The following is a 20360-nucleotide window of genomic DNA, read 5'->3' on the forward strand; positions in this document are numbered from 1 at the left end:
CAATCAAGGTACGTTCTGATGAAGATTTGAGAGCAATGTGGAACCAAATGCTGGATTGTCAACTTCACGAATTGAACTGCCGCTTTCAAAATGACACATTCGGCATCATGAAAGCCGCGGCTGCATGCTTGCCGAAATCGGACACATTCAGCAATAGAGAGAGCCTCAACACAGCTTATATTTTGTACAGTGTAAAAGTAGATGAAGCTCCCGCGCCCTGACCCCGCTCCCCAGCAGGAGCGCCCGGTGGGTGGAGCGGGTCGGGGTGTGGGGGTGCTCATTTTTCCAGGGCCCCTAATTGGCCAAGGCCACTGAGCAGGGCTTTAATATGCATTTAATATATGCGCTAGAATGATTCCGGATTTTAATCGATTTATTTTAATGATCTTTTTTCAATGTAAAAGCAAAGCATTTACGTCATACCTATTAGATATTGCCCATCCAGAATAATTTGTGGCCACCCAAACTTACATTCCTAAGCCAATGTTCTGCACCTGCCGAGCAGCTGAAGCTTTCCTTGGTGCTGTCGAGGTGGAGTGCTGGGTCCCCCAGGATCATTGCTGGCATTTCAACATCACCAATAGTAACATGCCACTTGGGAAAGAAAGTTGCTGCTTGCAGCTTTCTGAACACTCCTGTGTTCTGAACAATCTGAGCATCGTGCGCCTTCCCGCCCAAGCTGTCATGATGCGGGGACTAGAACCCAGCTCTGAACGCTGGGACAGCTGATGTTCTCACAGTGCCACCTGGAGGCCAGGCATAGCCAGCGAGCGCTGTGGAGAGTAGGCACTGCAGGAAGTACTGCCCCAGAGACCCACAGTGACAATATCCTGCAGCCCTCTGATTGGCCAAACGCCCTATTCAACCCCAGGAAGTTTTCTGGGCAACCACACAGACTTTGGCCGACTGTGCCTTGTCTCCTGGTGTCCGGTTTCTGACTCCAGCCTGACTCTTGCTTACGGGACCGGGCTCTTGTGATTCCTCCAACTCCTGCTCAGCGACTACCATCCTTGGTGGGCAGATCTCAGTCCAGCTGTCACTGCTAGGCCAGATTGCCTACACCTCACTCCCTTACATAAGCCAACACTGATGTCCCTGAAGCATCCCCGATGATCCACCAATACTTGCATAGCCATAGAAAAGCAGCTCTTCCTGGTGATATACTGTGGGTCAAGACAGGCAGATGCCAAAATAAGGGTCTCGAACTGTCTATCGCACCACTGCTGTTCAGGGACCTCATTGCTGCAAATCCATCCACTATGTCCTGCATGCTGTCGAGATTCACAGTCCTGCTTAGCAGGAGACAATTAATGGCCCTGCGCACTTACATGACAACAGCCTGCACCGTAGATCTTCCAACTGCAAATGATTTCTTACTTACTGGTAGCAATCTCTCAGTGCAGATCTCATGCTGGTGTCCCTCTGCTAGAGAGGGCTGGGGCGAGCATGGACCACAAATCCAGGAATGTGACCTTTTGCATCCAAAAGTTCTGCAGCAGCTGCTCATCATCCCAAACCTGCATTACAGTGAGATCTCACCAGTCAACGCTCATTTCTCGGGCCCAGAAGCAGTGCTCCATTGTCTGCAGCTGCTCCATGAAGGCCACCAAGAACTCTGAATTGATTTTTGCTATGTCCCACAGCAATCTGTCCTCCATGAAATTGTCATGTTCCCCACTGATGCGGTTCTTCTTGTGGCTTTGCAAATCCTGGAGGATCATGCGCCTTGTGCTTGCAACGCCATGATAATATATAAGAACAACCACACTGGGTCAAACTGAAGGTCCATGTAGCCCAGGATCCTGTCTTCTGACAGTGGCCAATGCTAAGTGCTTCAGAGGGAATAAACAGGGCAGGTAATCTTCAAGCACTCCATCCCCTGGCCCATTCCCAGCTTCTGGCAAAACAGAGGCTAGGGACACCTCAGAGCATGGTTTTGCATCCCTGCCCATCCTGGCTAATAGCCATTGGTGGACCTATTTTCCACGAATTTATTTAGTTCTTTTTTGAACCCTGTTATAGTCTTGGCCTTCACAACATCCTCTGGCAAGGAGTTCCACAGGTTGACTGTGTCTTGTGTGAAGAAATACTTCCTTTGTTTGTTTTAAACCTGATGCCTATTAATTTCATTTTGTGACCCCAAGTTCTTGTGTTATGAGAAGGAGTAAATAACACTTATTTACTTTCTCCATGCCAGTCATGATTTTATAGACCTCTATCATATCCCCCCTTAGTCTTCTCTTTTCCAAACTGAAAAATCCCCTTTTTATTAATCTCTCCTCATACAGAAGCTGTCCCATTACCACTAATCATTTTTGTTGCCCTTTTCTGTACCTTTTCCAATTCCAATATATCTTTTTTGAGATGGGGCGACCACATCTGCACGCAGTATTCAAGGTGTGGTCATACCATGGATTTATATAAAGGCAATATGATATTTTATGTCTTATTATCTGTCCCTTTCCTAATGATTGCCAACATTCTGTTCGCTTTTTTAACTGCTGCTGCACATTGGGTGGATGTTGTCAGAGAACTATCCACAATGACTCCAAGATCTTTCTTGAGTGGTAACAGCTAATTTAGACCCCATCATTTTGTAAGTATAGCTGGGATTATTTTTTCCAATGTGCATTACTTTGTATTTATCAACACTGAATTTCATCTGCCATTTTGTTGCCCAATCACCCAATTTTGTGAGATCCCTTTGTAACTCTTCGCAGTCTGCTTTGGACTTAACTATCTCGATTAGTTTTGCATCATCTGCAAATTTTGCCACCTCGCTGTTGATCGTTTTTTCCAGATCATTGATGAATATGTTGAACAGCACAGTGCAGAGCTGTGCGAGTTCCATGCTCCTGTCCGAGATGGTAGAAAGCGAGAAGGGCCGTGCGGGTTCATGGAATTTTTTTTTAAAAAGGCAGCCAGATTCCAAGATACATTTCACAGGGCTACTTTCCAGGAACAGGCCATTTGCTTAGCACTTCTGTGGCCAAGTAGCTGAATCCACGTACTACACTTCATTGCTCAGGACAGAAGATGGAAGGAGTGAGCTGTCTCGGGGGAGGTCACACTAGTCAGCATTACTATTTCAAGCTGCCTGCAGACTCAGGCAAAATGGGCTCCCATTCAGAAGGCTTCCTTGACAACCTTAAGAATTAAAGACATTATTTCAGAAAAATATGAAAGCCTAGGCCACATTTTTCATCAGTGTCAGTGGGAACGGCTGGGAGCTCAGCACCATGGCAATCCAGGATACTTATTTAGTTGCCTAGCTACTGATTTAGAGGCCTGATTTAGCAAAGTGCTTAAATCTTTTGTTCAGTTCAAATGGCCTAATTCCCACTTTGACACCAGTTTAGGAGGGCCCTGGCTGTTTACCCCAAGTTTCTCCAGTGCAAGTTATTCAGCAAGCAGCAATGAAAACAGCGAAGTCTCACCTGTATAAAAATGACTTCTCCTTTATCTCTGTCAAGCAGGACTCTTTTCAGGCAGTGACTCGGACTGTCACAGTGCAACATAACTTAGCGCATTGTGTCCACTTCTAAGTCCAGATGCATGAACGTAAATGTCAGGATGCAGCAGGCCTGCTGCAGGGCCAGCGATGGAACCAGAATGAACAAGCAGCAGACTCCTAATGGAGAGGAAGTGTCAGGGTGAAGAGGAGCACTGCATTCCCACGGCCAGAAAATGCATTCACAATCCTGAGCCTTCATGTCAAGGCCAACATCTTCTCTTTGTAAAGCAGGTTGGGCCTGATTCAATGCTACTGAAGTCAGTGTTGAGCCTTCCACTGATTTTTTGGGGCCTACGTGAACATGATGGGGTGGTGGTGGGGAGAATGCATTAGTTAATAGTCTCTGCACTCTGGTGAGGAGGGGTGGGTCAATGCTTAGAGCACTAGCCTGGGACTTGAGGGGTCTGGTTCAATTCCTTACTCTGCCACACTTGGCCTGTGTGACCTTGAAACACTGGGGGTCTGTCTATATTGCAGTCAGAGGTGTGACTGCAGCCTATGTGGACCGACTTAAGCCACCTTTGATCTAGCTGCCTCGAGTAATAATAGTAGTGAAGCTGCATGGCATGGGTGGCAGCATCTCAAGTATGCACCCAGAGTCCGGGGTGGGTGGGGCCAGCTAGATCAAAGGGAGCTTGGGCGTGTTCACAGTACGACCACCCACACCTCCTGAGTGCAGTGTAGTCCCTCTGTGGTTTTTGCTTTTCCCTATCTCACAGGGGTTCTGTACAGATGCTACAGTAATGGGGTTATAAGTAACGGAGGGAGAATCTGCTCAGTACTTTGGGATGCATCGTCTTGCCTAAATGTTAAAATCGGATTGGTTTTTACACCACATTATTTTTACCCGGTAAAACTTCCAACCACATCCTGAGAATGAAGGGCAATTTTAGCTGAAATGAATTTGCCAGGGCCTTTTCTTTCGGAGTGGCATCCAAACAGGTGCCTTTCAGGGGGTCTCATAGAGGATGAGCTCTTGAAACAAGTAATCTGCACGTTGACCACGAGATGTCACTGTGGTGCAGGGTACCACCACAGGATTAACGGCAGACCCAAGTCCTTCGGAATTGTTTTGTTTCCAGTTAGGTTATACACTTCTCGGTAAACAGACAGTCATAGCAACAATGATTTTACATTCCTTTGCCTAAGTAGGATACGGACACCCACGCTTATTTATTTGCTATCAGTGATTTCATGTCCATTCTTGACACAAAGTAATTTGCTCTCATTTGCAAGCTCAGCAAAAAGGCCAGGACTTCACTATTGAGACTAAGACTCCTCACACCCAGAGAGATGGTCCCACAACGGCAGAGCAGTGTCAGGAAGCTTGTAACACTGCTACCTGGCTTGCACCAGCCTTGTGAATAAACAGAGAATTTAAGACCCCATAGCCATCAATCCAGGAGCACCGTCACAAACACCAAGGTCAAGACTCTCTCAGAAGTATTTGTTGCCTAAGTCCCACTGAAGATCTGGACCTAAGGTCAAAGGCCAATATTTTAAATATGGGGGCCTTGGGTGAGGCCCCTGAACCCATATTAGGCACCTAAATAAATATTTCAGTCTTCATAAATGCGGAGTCCTGTCAGCTCACACTGAATTCCCTTGTGCCGCTTGATCTGTCAATCGAGTATCACCAACCTGAATATACAGGGGCCTAAATATGGACTTCGGTGCTGAACGTTAAACACTCACACCAAAATAATTGGGGAGAAAATTTTCAAGAGTACCCAAGTGACTAAGTCCCGTTATCTTCCAATGGCTCCTAAACCACATAGGCACTTTTGAAAATTGCATCCGAAGAAGTGAGGTTTTTACTCACGAAAGCTTATGCCCAAATAAATCTGTTAGTCTTTAAGGTGCCACCAGACTCTTTGTTACTTTTGAAAATGTTATCCTCGGCCTAAATTAACTTGTAGGTTGCACACTGACTACCTTCGCATCAAGGGCCAGCTTCTATAGCCAAGAAGCCAATGGAAGTTCTGCCATTGACTGCATGGAGTGCGGAATTAGGCCTAAAAGCCAGATTCTCAATGTTATCTAAGGTGCCTAACTCCCACTGGAAAGTAGGCATCTAAATACCTTTGAGAATCTGGACCAAAATGTCGACACTTAGACACAGAGTTAGACTGTTATATAAGCAAGGAAACAAATCTGATTTATTTGCAATTCCATCAACTATTCATTATTACAATATTAGTGCACATTAAAAGCTGATCCTGTAGTGTGATTACATAACTAGGACGAGGACACTATAGAATACAGCACAAAAGTGACACAGCAGTTTTTCCATTTTTTAGCCCTTTATCAGTTTTAGAGGACACAGGTATAAATCTACCAAATGCAGACTAATGACGTTATTGCAACCCTCCAGCTCATGATGTGAATGCACAGAAGTAAATTAAGGAGTTCCTAGAGCAATGTTAATTTGGCCACATTCAACATGCCCTATATAGTAAGGTGTACATTTAACTACATACAGTCTGATCAGTAATACTACTGTCAGGGCCGGTGCCCTAGGCGAAACTTCCACCTTGCACCCCCCCCCCGCTAACCCCCCCCCCCGTGGCAGCTAACCACGCCCCCCACCCTCTCCACCAGAGGAGCCCCCCCCTTGTGGCAGCTAACCCCGCCTGCCATGGCAGCTAACCCAGCCTGCCCCCCCCCCCCCCACCCCCCCCCCGCCCCTCCCCGCCTGGGGAGCCCCCCACCACAGCAGCTACCCCCCCTCTGCAGCTAACCCCGCCCGGGGAGCCCCCCCACGGAAGCTAACCCCACCCGGGGAGCCCGCCCCAGCTCACCTCCACTCCGCCTCCTCTTCCCTTCCCAGTTTCAGTGGGATTCCACTTTAGCACAACATCCAATCTGCTGGCATAGGCTATTGTTCTAACTGCCAAGGCTGGTCTAACTGCCTATGGCGGCAGGTATAATGCCCCGCCAAGGTCCCACAACAGGCCAGTGGCAGAGAACAGACCCAGCTCTCCTAAGACAGGGCCCTATCCACTGACCATGCTGCCGCCCTTCTTCAATTACAGGGTTTAAAAAAGTTCAAGTGTTATGGTTTCTTGTGTGTTACACAAACTGCTCTGGATGAAATTTTCTGTGGAATGTGCCTGTCTACAGAACTGTAACCTCACGGTGAGCCCATGCTGGATACACCTGTCAGATTGGAATATGATTTCTCTTTTGCTGTTTTCTATAAATACATTATTTCTTACTCAGCTCAGGACAACTGGTCTTTTATTCCAAGAGCCGTCACCTCCACCACCTCCCCCTAACTATGAGGAGGCAGTGTAGCCTAGTTGATAGAGCACTGGACTGTGATTCAGGAGACCTGGTTTTTAGTCCCAGTTCTGTTACTGGCCTGCTGGGTCACCTTGGCCAAGTCACTTCACCTTTCTGTGCCTCAGTTTCCCCATGTGTAAATGGGGATAATGTAAAAGCACTTTGAGATCTATGGAAGAACAGCATGATATAAGAGTTAGCTATATTACAAAGCAATAAAAATCCAGTTGAAATACAGAATGTACCAAAATTTTACAGTGAGCAAAAACATTGTAAAGAACTAAGAAACCTGTGAGTCGGAGCATTGTGAAAACACCCAAGTATATGAGAGGTGCCTCAGAAAAAAACCTAGTGCCACAGCAGAAAAATTGAGTTGTCCTACAGTATATTAAGAATTGGTTCACACTGTATCTTATATAGTTATAAATAGATTATTGACCCTTTATCAATTAATAGCTGTTGTAATAATTGGTTAGTCAATTGTGAAGCCAACACGCTGCTTATAGCCGCCTGACACCTTCCCCGATGTGCCTCTAACACATACTACTCGTGGCTGTTACATGCTTAAAACTTTTATTAATAATTTATTATCCCATTATAATTGGTTACCATAGATGAATATGACACTGCCATAGCATCACATATTGGCCAAAAGTGCCCAGTGAAGTCTGATTCGATGCTCTGCACTTTCTGGACATCAGGGCCCTTATTGGTATCTCAAGTTGGGCACCCAAAAATCATTAGACACTTCTGAAAATCTTGAGTCCTTAGTCTCAGGCCAATGCTTTAACCAAAAGCCCAACCTTCCACACGGCCAGAGATCTGTAACCATCAAGGTCAAAACTGATGGAGGAGGTTGCCATCAGTTTATATTGGAAAGTCACCCCAGCGTCCGCATCAGTAGAGCCCTGTGCGGATACAAAATTTGTAGCCACATCTGATCCACAAACATGGTCTGTGGATACCTACATCCACAGATCCCTGCAGATTTGCAAGGCTCTAAACATCAGCACGAGCTCTACCTGTCAGATGTGGACTCACAGGGAGCAGGCTTTAGTAACATGAATGTTAGGCAGACAGCACTACATCAGCCACACAGTTTCTTTGCCATCATGAAAGCCGGAAACACATACTTTTAAAAACGAAATGTTAGATTCTGTTGCCATCACATGACTGGAAGTCAAGTCCCTAAGCCCATGCCTATTATGTTAATGCCTTAGCTTGGCCCTGTTTGTTTTGGTTCTGGGCTGCCTTTTAGCCCTAAATCAGATTTAAAGAGTGGAGATGAATTTTGCTGTTGAAGTTGCTGAGAAAGCGGTTCCCACATCACCCATCCACATTACCAGCAGAGCTTGTGCTAAAAAGAGATGGACTGAATGGAAGGATGTTCCCATGGTTGGAACAATAGCCCAGACCTGGGAGATCAAAGTTCTGGTCCCTGCTCTGCCACAGAGTTTAGTTCTCTGTGCCTCTGTTCTCCACCTGTACAATGGGGATAATAGCACTGCCCTACCTCACTGGGGTGTTACGAGGATCACTACATTAAAGACCGTGAGGTGCTCAGATGCTCCAGTGATCCAAGGGTTCGGGTAAGTACTAAGACAGATAGTTGCAGAAGTTATGCTCAAGAGCATGCAGGCTTAATAAGTGCTTCTTTAAAAGCCAAAGGGGAAAAACCTCACAGGATGGTGAAAATGAGTTTGTAAATGAATCTTCATAAACAACCTTGGTAAAGAATTAAACTCATAGACATCTTACCGTGTCGTGCTTTGCACCTGAAATTGAAACCGCCAAGGAGAAAAGCACAATTGAACTGGGGGGAAAGGGAAGGGAGGAATGAAAATTAATCCAGAACAGGATGTCGACTGCATCAGCCTGCCTGACAATCCATCACAGAAATGTAGGGCTGGAAGGGACCTAAAAAAATCAAGTCCAGTCCCCTGCACTGAGGCAGAGCTAATTAAACCTAGCGCATCCCTGTGTCCAACCAGTTCTTTAAAACCTACAATGTTGGGGGGCCCACAACCTCCCTTGGAACCATATTCCACGGCTTAACTTCATTTATACTTAGAACATTTTTCCTAACATCTAACCTAAATCTCCCTTGCTGCACATTAAACCCAGTACTTCTTGTCTTGCCTCCAGCGGATATGGAGAACAGTTGATCACCATCCTCTTTCTAACAGCTCTTAGCATATCTGAAGACTATCAGACACCCCCCCCCTCAGTCTTTTCTCAAGACTAAACAAGCCCAATTTTTTAAACTTTTCCTCATAGATCAGGTTTTTCTAAATGATTTATTATTTTTGTTGTTCTCCTCTGGACTCTCTGCACTTTGTCCACATCTTTCCTAAAGGTTGGCACCCAGAATTGGACACAATACTCCATCTAAGGCTTCACCCGTGCAGAGTCAAGTACCTCCTGCGTCTCACATCCAACACTCCGTTAACACACCCTAGAACAGAGGTGGGCAAACTACGGCCCGCGGGACTGTCCTGCCCGGCCCTTGAGCTCCAAGCTGGATAGGCGTGGGAGACCCAAGGGGCCAGTCAGGGGGCGGGGGTGTGGATAGGGGTCAGGGCAGTCAGGGGATAGGGAGCATGGGGGGTTGGATAGGGGATGGGGTTCCGGTGGGGCGATTAGGGGTTGGGGGGTTCCAGAAGGGGCTGGCCAAGGGACAAGGAGCAGGGGGGTTGGATGGGTCGGGGATTCTGAGGGGAGCAGTCAGGGGGCAGGAAGTAGGAGGGGACAGATGGGGCAGGGCCAGGCTGTTCGGGGAGGCACAGCTTTCCCTACCTGGCTCTCTATACAGTTTCGGAACCCCGATGTGGCCCTCGGGCCAAAACGTTTGCTCACCCCTGCCCTAGCATGATATTAGTCTTTTTTGCAACTGCATCACATTGCTGACTCCTAGTCAATTTGTGATCCACTAAAACCCCCAGATCCTTTTCAGCTGTACTGTCAGCTCGCCTTCCCTATTTTGTAGTTGTGAATTTGATTTTTTCCATCCTAAGTGAAATACTCGGCACTTATCTTTATTGAATTCAAACAAATTCTCCAATTTGTCAAGGCCATTTTTGAATTCTAATCCTGTCCTCCATGGTGCTTGTGTAACCCACACACCTCCTGGGTGTGGTGCTCTGTCCCCTCTAGTGGCACTGAGACCACTTAGAGATTAATGAGTCTGCTACAGCCTTAGCTAAGAGCCAGTTGGCTTTTAGCTCATGCAGTAGAGGCTCATGCATTCCCTCCAGAGGCCCCATGTTCGATCCTGCCGATGACCGGGATCTGTCAGCATTACACTTGCAACCCTTCCCAGCTTGGTGTCATCTGCAAACATCTCCACTCCATTATCCAAATCTGTAATGAAAATATTGACTAGTACCAGACCCAGGACTGACCCGTCAGACCCCACTAGATACATCTTTGAATACAGTCTTTCAACTGTTTGTGCACCCACCTTAGAGTAAAAAGCAACAGAGGGTCCTGTGGCACCTTTGAGACTAACAGAAGTATTGGGAGCATAAGCTTTCGTGGGTAAGAACCTCACTTCTTCAGATGCAAGTAATGGAAATCTCCAGAGGCAGGTATATATCAGTGTGGAGATAACGAGGTTAGTTCAATCAGGGAGGGTGAGGTGCTCTGCTAGCAGTTGAGGTGTGAACACCAAGGGAGGAGAAACTGCTTCTGTAGTTGGATAGCCATTCACAGTCTTTGTTTAATCCTGAGCTGATGGTGTACTTCTGTTAGTCTCAAAGGTGCCACAGGACCCTCTGTTGCTTTTTACAGATTCAGACTAACACGGCTACCCCTCTGATACTTGACATCTTAGAGTAATTTCATCTAGCCCGCATTTCCCTAATTTGCTTATGAGAATGTCATATGGGACTGTGTCAAGAGCTTTACTAAAGATCAAGATATATCATGTCTGCTGCTTCCCCCATCGACTAGGCCTGTAACTCTGTCAAAGAAGCAAATTAGGGTGCTTTGGTATGATTTGTTCTTGACAAATCCGTGCTGGCCATTCCTTATAACCCTATTATCTTCTAGGTGGCTACAAATTGATTGTTTAATAATTTGTTCCAGTATCTTTCCAGGTATTGAAGTTAGGCTGACTGGTTTATAATTTCCTGGGTCCTCTTTGTTCCCCCTTTTAGAGACAGGTACTGTGTTTGCCCTTCTCCAGTCCTCTGGGACCTCACCCGTCCTCCGGAAGTGCTTGAAGGGCAGCTGCTAACAGTTCCAAGATTCCTTCAGCTAGTTCCTTAAGTACCCCAGGATAAATTTCATCAGGCCCTGACGACTTGAATACATCTGACTTATCTAAGTCCCATCTTTAAAAAAGGGAAGAGGAAGATCAGGGGAACTACAGGCCAGTCAGTCTCACCTTAGTCCCTGGAAAAATCATGGAGCAGGTCCTCAAGGAATCAATTCTGAAGCACTTAGAGGAGAGGAAAGTGATCAGGAACAGTCAGCATGGATTCACCCAGGGGAAGTCGTGCCTGACTAACCTAATTGCCTTGTATAAAGAGATAACTGGCTCTGTGGATGAAGGGAAAGCAGCGGACATGTTATTCCTTGACTTTAGCAAAGCTTTTGATATGGTCTCCCACAGTATTCTTCCTGGCAAGTTAAAGAAGTATGGGCTGGATGAATGGCCTATAAGGTGGATAGAAAGCTGGCTAGATCATCGGGCTCAACGGGTAGTGATCAACGGCTCCATGTCTAGTTGGCAGCCGGTTTCAAGCGGAGTGCCCCAAGGGTCAGTCCTGGGGCCAGTTTTGTTCAATATCTTCATTAATGATCTGGAGGATGGCGTGGACTGCACCCTCAGCAAGTATGCAGATGACACTAAACTGGGAGGAGTGGTAGATACGCTGGAGAGTAGGGATAGGATACAGAGGGACCAAGACAATTGAGAAGATTGGGCCAAAAGAAATCTGATGAGGTTCAACAAGGACAAGTGCAGAGTCCTGCACTTAGGACAGACGAATTCCATGCACTGCTACAGACCAGGGACCGAGTGGCTAGGCAGCAGTTCTGCAGAAAAGGACCTAGGGGTTACAGTGGGTGAGAAGCTGGATATGAGTCGACAGTGTGCCCTTGTTGCCAAGAAGGCTAACGGCATTTTGGACTGTATAAGTAGGGGCATTGCCAGCAGATCAAGGGATGTGATCATTCCTTTCTATTCGACATTGGTGAGGCCTCATCTGGAGTACTGTGACCAGTTTTGGGCCCCACGCTACAAGAAGGATGTGGAAAAATTGGAAAGAGTCCAGCGGAGGGCAACAAAAATGATTAGGGGGCTGGAGCACATGACTGGATTGTTTAGTCTGCAGAAGAGAAGAATGAGTGGGGATTTGATAGCTGCTTTCAACTACCTGAAAGAGGGTTCCAAAGAGGACGGAGCTCGGCTGTTCTCAGTGGTGGCAGATGACAGAACAAGAAGTAATGGTCTCAAGTTACAGTGCGGGAGGTTTAGGTTGGATATTAGGAAACACTGTTTCACTAGGAGGGTGCTGAAGCACTGGAATGGGTTACCTAGGGAGGTGGTGAAATCTCCTTCCTTAGAGGTTTTTAAGGTCAGGCTTGACAAAGCCCTGGCTGGGATGATTTAGTTGGGGATTGGTCCTGCTTTGAGCAGGGGGTTGGACTAGATACCTCCTGAGGTCTCTTCCAACCCTGATATTCTATGATTCTAAGTATTCTTTAACCTATTCTTTCCCTATTTTGGCTTACGTTCCTTCCCCCTTGTTGTTAATATTAATTGTATTGAGTATCTGGCCACCATTAACCTTTTTAGTGAAGACTGAACCAAAATAGCCCATAAAGCCTCAGCCTTCTTTATGTCATCAGCTATCAACTTTCCTTCCCTGATAAGTAGAGGACCTACACTTCCCTTTATCTCAGATCTTCAGCTTTTTCAATTTGTTTGGCCACTTGCTTTGAATAATCTGTATTTGGTTGAGATTTAAACCGCAAGCGAGACGTTCACCATGACAAAGTTGGCCAGCTTGCCCCTGAACTGGAAAAGAATCAATAGACAAAATTAAAAAGAAGAAAAGACAAAACAAGCAGTATTGAAAATGGTTCTTCTCACTCCGAGAGGCCGGTGTGGACTAATAATTAAACACTGCCAGCTTGTATTTGTCAATTTAATAAGGAGAGTACTGGCAAAGGGAGAGAGAAAAAGGCTACTGTATATATGATTCAGCTTGGGCAGTTCTCGAGTAGACAGGCTGTAAGAAAATCCAGTTTATACCAATATATTTGCCATGCCACCCTTTTAACAGGAAGCTGTTTCCCAACTAGAGAGAATGAGTAATAATGTATAATTGGTCAAAACTAACGAGGACCAAGAATTGACAATCTCTTTTTGTGTGTGGGTGTCTACCTAGGGACCAGATTCTTGCCCTTCCGATAGATTCTTGCCATAACTGACCAGCATAAAATTTTCCTGCTGCAAGGGAACTCTCTGCTAGCATGAAGCCAGCACTTACAGACACGCACCTGGTAAATGGGGCTTGTCGGGGGGAGGGAAGGAGCATGCTAGGGAAGGGTAGGGCTAGAAAAGGGGTTGTAGCAGAGACATTACTATGTGGCAGTGTGAATGTCAGTATGTTGAACAGACACAGTGAATACGTAAGCTCTTGCAGCAGGGACCATGTTTTCCTAGCACAACACTGATAGAGAAGCTAGAATTATATGATTTAGTGCTGTGGCTCCCAACCTTTCCAGGCTACTGTACCCCTTTCAGGAGTCTGATTTGTCTTGTGTACCCCCAAATTTCACCTCACTTAAACTACTTGCTTACAGAATCAGACATAAAAATACAAAAGTGTCACAGCACACTGTTACTGACAAATTGCCTCCTTTCTCTTTTTTACCATATAATTATAAAATAAATCAGTTGGAATTAGGGCTGTCCATTAATCACAGTTAACTCACGCGATTAACTCAAAAAAATTAACTGAGATTAAAAAAATTAATCGCGATTAATCACTCTGTTAAACAATAAAATACCATTGAAATTGATTAAATATTTGTGGATGTTTTTCTACATTTTCAAATATACTGATTTCTATTACAACACAGAATACAAAGTATATAGTGCTCACTTTATATTATTATTGTTTATTACAAATATTTGCACTGTGAAAATGATAAACAAAATAAATTGTATTTTTCAATTCACCTCATACAAGTACTGAAGTGCAATCTCTTTATTGCGAAAGTGCAACTTACAAATGTAGATTTTTTTTTGTTACATAACTGCACTTAAAAACAAAACAATGTAAAACTTCAGAGCCTACAAGTCCACTCAGTTCTACTTCTTGTTCAGCCAATTGCTAAGACAAACAAATTTGTTTACATTTATGGGAGATACTGATGACTGCTTCTTATTTACAATGTCACCTGAAAGTGAGAACAGGTATTCGCATGGCCCTTTTGTAGCCGGCGTTGCAAGGTATTTATGTGCCAGGTAATCTAAACATTCATATGCCCTGTCATGCTTTGTCCACCATTCCAGAGGACATGCTTCCGTGCTGATGATGCTCGTTAAAGAAAAAGTGTTAATTAAATTTGTGACTGAACTCCTTGAGGGAGAATTGCATGTCTCCTGTTCTCTTTTACCTACATTCTGCCATGTATTTTATGTCATAGCAGTCTTGGATGATGACCCTTTCACAGCAGATTTGACAAAACGCAAAGAAGGTACCAATGTGAGATTTCTAAGGATAGCTACAGCACTCGACCCAATGTTTAAGAATCTGAAGTGCCGTCCAAAATCTGAGAGGGACGAGGTGTGGAGCAGGCTTTCAGATGTCTTAAGAGAGCAACACTCCGATCCGGAAACTACAGAGCCCAAACCACCAAAAAAGAAAATCAACCTTCTGACTCAGATGATGAAAATGAACATGCATCAGTCCGCTCTGCTTTGGATTGTTATTGAGCAGAACCCGTCATCAGCATGGATGCATGTCTTCTGGAATGGTGGTTGAAGCATGAAGGGACATATGAATCTTTAGTGCATCTGGCACGTAAATATCTTGTGATGCTGGCTACAACAGTGCCATGCGAATGCCTGTTCTCACTTTCAGGTGACATTGTAAACAAGAAGCGGGTTGCATTATCTCCTGCAAATTGTAACCAAACTTTTTTGTCTAAGTGATTGGCTGAAGTAGGACTAAGTGGACTTGTAGGTTCTAAAGTTTTACATTGTTTTATTTTTTAATGCAGTTATTTTTTGTACATAATTCTACATTTGTAAATTCAACTTTCATTATAAAGAGATTGCACTACCGTACTTGTATGAGGTGAAATGAAATATACTATTTCTCTTGTTTTTTACAGTGCAATTATTAGTAATCCAAAACAAATATAAAGTGAGCACTGTACACTTTGTATTCTGTGTTGTAATTGAAATTAATATATTTGAAATAGTAGAAAACATCCAAAAATATTTAAATAATGGTATTCTATTATTGTTTAACAGTGCGATTAATCGCGTGATTGTGATTAATTTTTTTAATCGCACGATTAATCGTGATTAATTTTTTAAATCGCTTGACAGCCCTAACTGGAATATAAATCTTGTACTTACATTTCCGTGTATAGTATATAGAGCAGTATAAACAAGTCATTGTCTGTATGAAATTTTAGTTTGTACTGACTTTGCTAGTGCTTACTGTTGTAAAACTAGGCAAATATCTAGATGAGTTGATATAGCCCCTGCTGGAAGACCTCTGTGTACCCCCAGGGGTACATGTACCCCTGGTTGAGAACCGCTGGTTTAGTATTATGTTGCCCCTTTTCGACTCGAACGACTAGTCAAAAGTAGGACCCTGGGGAATGTTCCTGTTCGAAGCAGAAATTGATGGAGTCTGGTATTTTCTTTGATGTAATCTTGTTTATTTACCAGGAATGTACAAAGATCTAGGTCTCTGAACGCAGAAGCAAACAAGAACAAAAGGAGCCGTTTCTTAGCTTATAGCCCCCCAAGACTTGCAAGAGTTGATGCTTTTTTTTTTTTTTCCAAGCCCCAGCTCCTGGAGTTATGTGAGTATGAGACTCCTGAGCAGTCAAAAGTCACAAGGCAAATTAAAAAAAAAAAAAAACAAAAACCCCCACAATTGATTATTTTGAAAATTCAGTGATTCAGGGGTGCGGTGGGAGGCGGGGGAGGACTCATGATTTTTCAACACTTGGGACTGACAATACTGACTGCTCCATTGACTTGACGTCAGCTGACACCAGCCTGTAGTGTTCAATGACAAACACAAGACGTGTTTGTGCTTGGGTAAGAATGATACAGTATGTTCCTGATAGAGATGGGTATGAGTCAAGACTTTGGGAATGGACCACCCAGGACCTCTTTGCATGTCTGTATTCTTTTCTGCTCAGGCCCATCTGATCCCAAGAGCAAGTTTTGATGTCCGCTGATTTGTGGGGTGAATGAGGCTGTAGTACCTGTGTTCCATAGGATAGAGCTTTGAAAGCCACACCACCCTGTTAAAAGCTCAAGTTTGGATTCTAGCGACAGTCATGTGGGTATTTAACTGTATGGCTCACACTAGGTATTGGAGAGGTGTGTTGGGAGATGAAAGAGCAAAGCATCCAACCAATCATGTGTTAGTAAAGACTACATTTGCACCTGCACCGTTATGATCAGCTATTTGATTAGCCATTTGGTAGCTGTTTAATCAAAACACTAGACCAAAATGAGAGATCGAGTGAAAAGGAGGAAAAAAAGGGGGAAAGGAAAGACCCCGTCATGTTGATGTCAACCTCCTAAATGTAACATCAGCTTTTAGTTTGGTTTCCTCCAATCCAAATCTGCTGTACTGTGCTTGCAAATATAGATTGCTGTCTTTTTCATGCATTACCAAATGCATCTGTGGTGCAGCTACAAAGCTCTCTCTGCCCAATTAAGTGGATTAAGCAGCCTGGTGCCAGCAATACCTGGCTATTTTTTATATTAAGATCTCGCAGCCTTCCAGATTTCTCTCTCTCTCTTTTAAAAAAAATCTCTAATTAAGGTATTAATGTTCCAGCCAGCTGGAAGGACCTGGCCACTTTTTCATTAGGACGTCATGACAAAAGCCCTTGCCTAGCACTTCTAGCCACTGCGGAAGCAGAAATGGTCTGAGAAATGCTGCAACACCATTCCTTCTGGCTGTGCAGAGGTGCACTCAACACAAGAAGATCCCCCGGGAAGCATGCTGGCTGACTTGGGTCACCGGAGGTCCATGTGCTGTGTCTCACTCCCACCTCTACTGCAGGAAGTTTGAATTGCCAACTGTGTCACCGGAGGAGCAAACAAAGGAAAAGGCTCGAGGAACTCTGCAGAGTTTTTTAAAAGTGAAAACAGACGGTCATTTATCCCTCTCTCTCCGACACAGACACACACATGCTGGAAGATAACACCCATGACTACAACAGTAGCAAGTAAGGTTCATTAGCAGGACAAGGTGCTGGTAGTGAAGTGATCAATGAGGGTTCCAGTCAGACCCATCCACAATATTCAAAAATGCCATGAGTTATCGTCACAACAATGATACATGGGCTCCTGACATCTTCCTCTGCCTGGAGCAGTTCCCAAATCAGGGCTAATATTATCATCTATCAGACAGGTGCTTGGCACCCTGCCGACAAAGAGTAAAGACACGTCTCCACCAGGAAGGGTTTATAATAGAAGGCCCGGGTCCTGCACCGGGGTCTGCAGAGTTCCATTGACGTCAGTGGAATTGTTACAGGCGTGCGCTACAAAGGAGCGGTCTCTGTACAAATGTAAATAGTCCATACATGAGGGGCTAGTAGATGGTGCGCCATAGGATGCTGCACTGTTCCTGGGAACTGTAGAGCCAATAACTCTTCTAGCGGCTGCACTGCAAATGGCTTCTTGCGTGCTGCTCTTTACATGACGCTCTCCACAGGAACTGCACAAGGGCAGGGGGGCTTTGGCTAGTGGATCCTGATGCAGGACTGTAGGCTAAATGCAAGCCAAGGGTGAGAGGAATGGGGCAGCACAGGTCAGGGCTTAAAGCCCTGGCTTGGGACTCAGGAAACTGGGGGGAGAGGCGCTATGCTGGTTCTGCCACCGACTTCTTGCGTGACCTTGGGCAAGTCACTTCCCCAGCATTCCCCCTCTTACCCTGTGCCTGCCTGGTCTAGTTAGGTGGTCAGCTCTATGGGGCAGGGACTGTCTCTTGCTCCATGTCCGTACAGCGCCTAGCACAACGGAGGCTCAGTCTCGGCTGGAGCCTCTAGCTGCTACCAGAATATGAGGAATAATAAAGGGATTGGCCACGGTGCTTTTTTCTCACGCTTCCCCACTGCCTTTGGCCTGCTCTTTCCTATTTATTCCCTTTTTCAATACTTGGTTTAACGCCTTCCCTGTGTTTTTTCTTTGCCATTCCCTGCGCACAGGGTTTTTTTACCCTATCCCCTGACCCCTCAATTTTGTCTGCCCCACAGCCACTACCTGCTTCCCAGCGAAAGCTTGCCCAGAGTCCATTCCAAACACAGTGCGGGGATTCCAGGCCCATCCCCTCTTCCCTGCTACAAGCTCACGCGAGGTTGAACCATTGACTCAGAGGGGTCTCAGAGCAGGAGCTCTGCTATCCTCGGAGGAGTGGGGTCAGGGCTGGGCTGGGCCCTTTGTAGACGTGCTGGAGGGGCGTGGCTGGGAGAGTACCAATGAGGGCTGGTGCCCAATCGCCTGGGAGGGAGCAGGAAGGGGGACCAGGCCAGCCCACATGGCCCTCCTGCCCCCACTGCTGCTCTGACTCGGACCAGTTAGGGGAGCTGGAGCCTTTTGAAAAGCTCAGCCCAGGTGTTAGTGGGATGCTCATGCCCAACATATCTCCGAGTGGGCTAATGGGGACCTGCTGACCCTCAATTGCTCCAGCCTAGTCTTGAATGAGATCCATTTTGCCTCCCCCACAAGAACCCTCCTGAAACTCGGGGCCCTTCCCTTGTTCCCGTAAGTCCATTCAAAGGACTTCATGATCCTGCAGGCAATGCTGTGCCCAAGTCCCATCACCAGCAATAACTGTTTGGAATATTATCCCCGAGCTTTGCCACACAGCAGGTAGAGGACTAGGAAAACCAATTCATGGGATCGTGGCTGCATCGTTAGCTCTCCCTTTCAAGATTCAGTGTGATGGACACGCTGGAGGGAAGTACCTCTCGTTATTCCACAGAGAATATGAACTGAAAGGACAAGGCCTGTCCGAGTTTGCCTTTTACACAGGGCAGGGGAGAAGAGCTCAGACATGTTCCTAAAAATAGGCGGCAGTTCGCACCCGCCTCTGAGCTTCACGGCTTGGGCCCATCTGTAGTGAATATGGCTGTGCTGATGCTACCTAGCGGGGATCTCCTTGCAACCAGTCTCCTCCTCTTCAGCGATAGACGTTGTGCATCCCTTCCCTCAGCCTTACCACTGCTGGGAAAGCGATGGAGGCAGCTCACCCTCAGGGAAAAGATTGTCTCAAATCCGTCCTGAGCAATCCCTTGTTGTCTATTCATAGGGTGGTGCTAATGGTCTCTGGAAGGATCCGCAACCAGCCTGTGTAACCAAAGGAAGCACTGCCACAGGGTAGGAGCCTCTAAGGGACATGGAAGGAAAAGAAGAAGGGGGGTTTGGAGAAAGCCCGCCGCATGCATAAAACTAATTTCTGGATATTTCCTTCAGGTAAAAGCACAGACTCAGGAGAGGTGGATTTAATTCCTAGTTTTGCCGCAGTGACCTTGAGCAAGCCATGTAAACAATCTATGCCTCAGTTTTCCATCTGTAAAATGGAGATACTACTACCCCGTGTAGACTGTGAGGACAGAGGCTGTATCTCCCTAGGTATGTGTACTGCGCTTAGCATAATGGCTCCCCAGTCCTGGGTGGGGCCTTTACGTGCTGCTGTCATACAAATGGCAATAAAGGGGGTGATCCCCTGTCAACCGGCCCAGCCACTCTGAAGAAGTTTCCTTTTTTAAGTTTTAAACTTCACATCCACATCTCTAAAATTCTTAAAATGGTGGCACAGCACCAAGCAGAGTTTCCAGAGTGGGTCCTATGCGTTTTTGTCCATTCTCCCATGCATTCATTTGTCCCCAACCTCCTTGGGCCTGTGATCATTCAAAGGGAGAGTAATATCTTACTGTGCTGACCGTGGCACGTACCTGCTGTGTTCTGGGTGTGTGTGTGTGGGGGGGGGCTCATGGATGTAATTGGCTGGTAGACCCTTTGAATCTCTACAGTTCAATGTGACCCTCCCTGTGTTCTGTGATATGACACAGGATGATATGTTCTGTTTATGTTCTATTCACCAAAGCCATTAATCTGCAACAATAGGGGTTTCACTTGGTGGCTGATTTGCATATAGCCAATGAGACAGCATTGTTTCTCCTTAGTCACTCTCCCTCCCTTATTCACTGGTCGTGCAGCCATGCCATTCTGCCCCTTCAACAAGGTCCTGGCCACTGCAGTAACTCCCTTTTGGAGCTATCTGCTCCAAGTACCATATGCATTCAGATATCTTGTATGCTTCCTGGGTGCTATATT

The sequence above is a fragment of the Trachemys scripta genome, chromosome 6, assembly GCF_013100865.1.
Source record: "Trachemys scripta elegans isolate TJP31775 chromosome 6, CAS_Tse_1.0, whole genome shotgun sequence".
Classification (NCBI taxonomy): Eukaryota; Metazoa; Chordata; order Testudines; family Emydidae; genus Trachemys; species Trachemys scripta.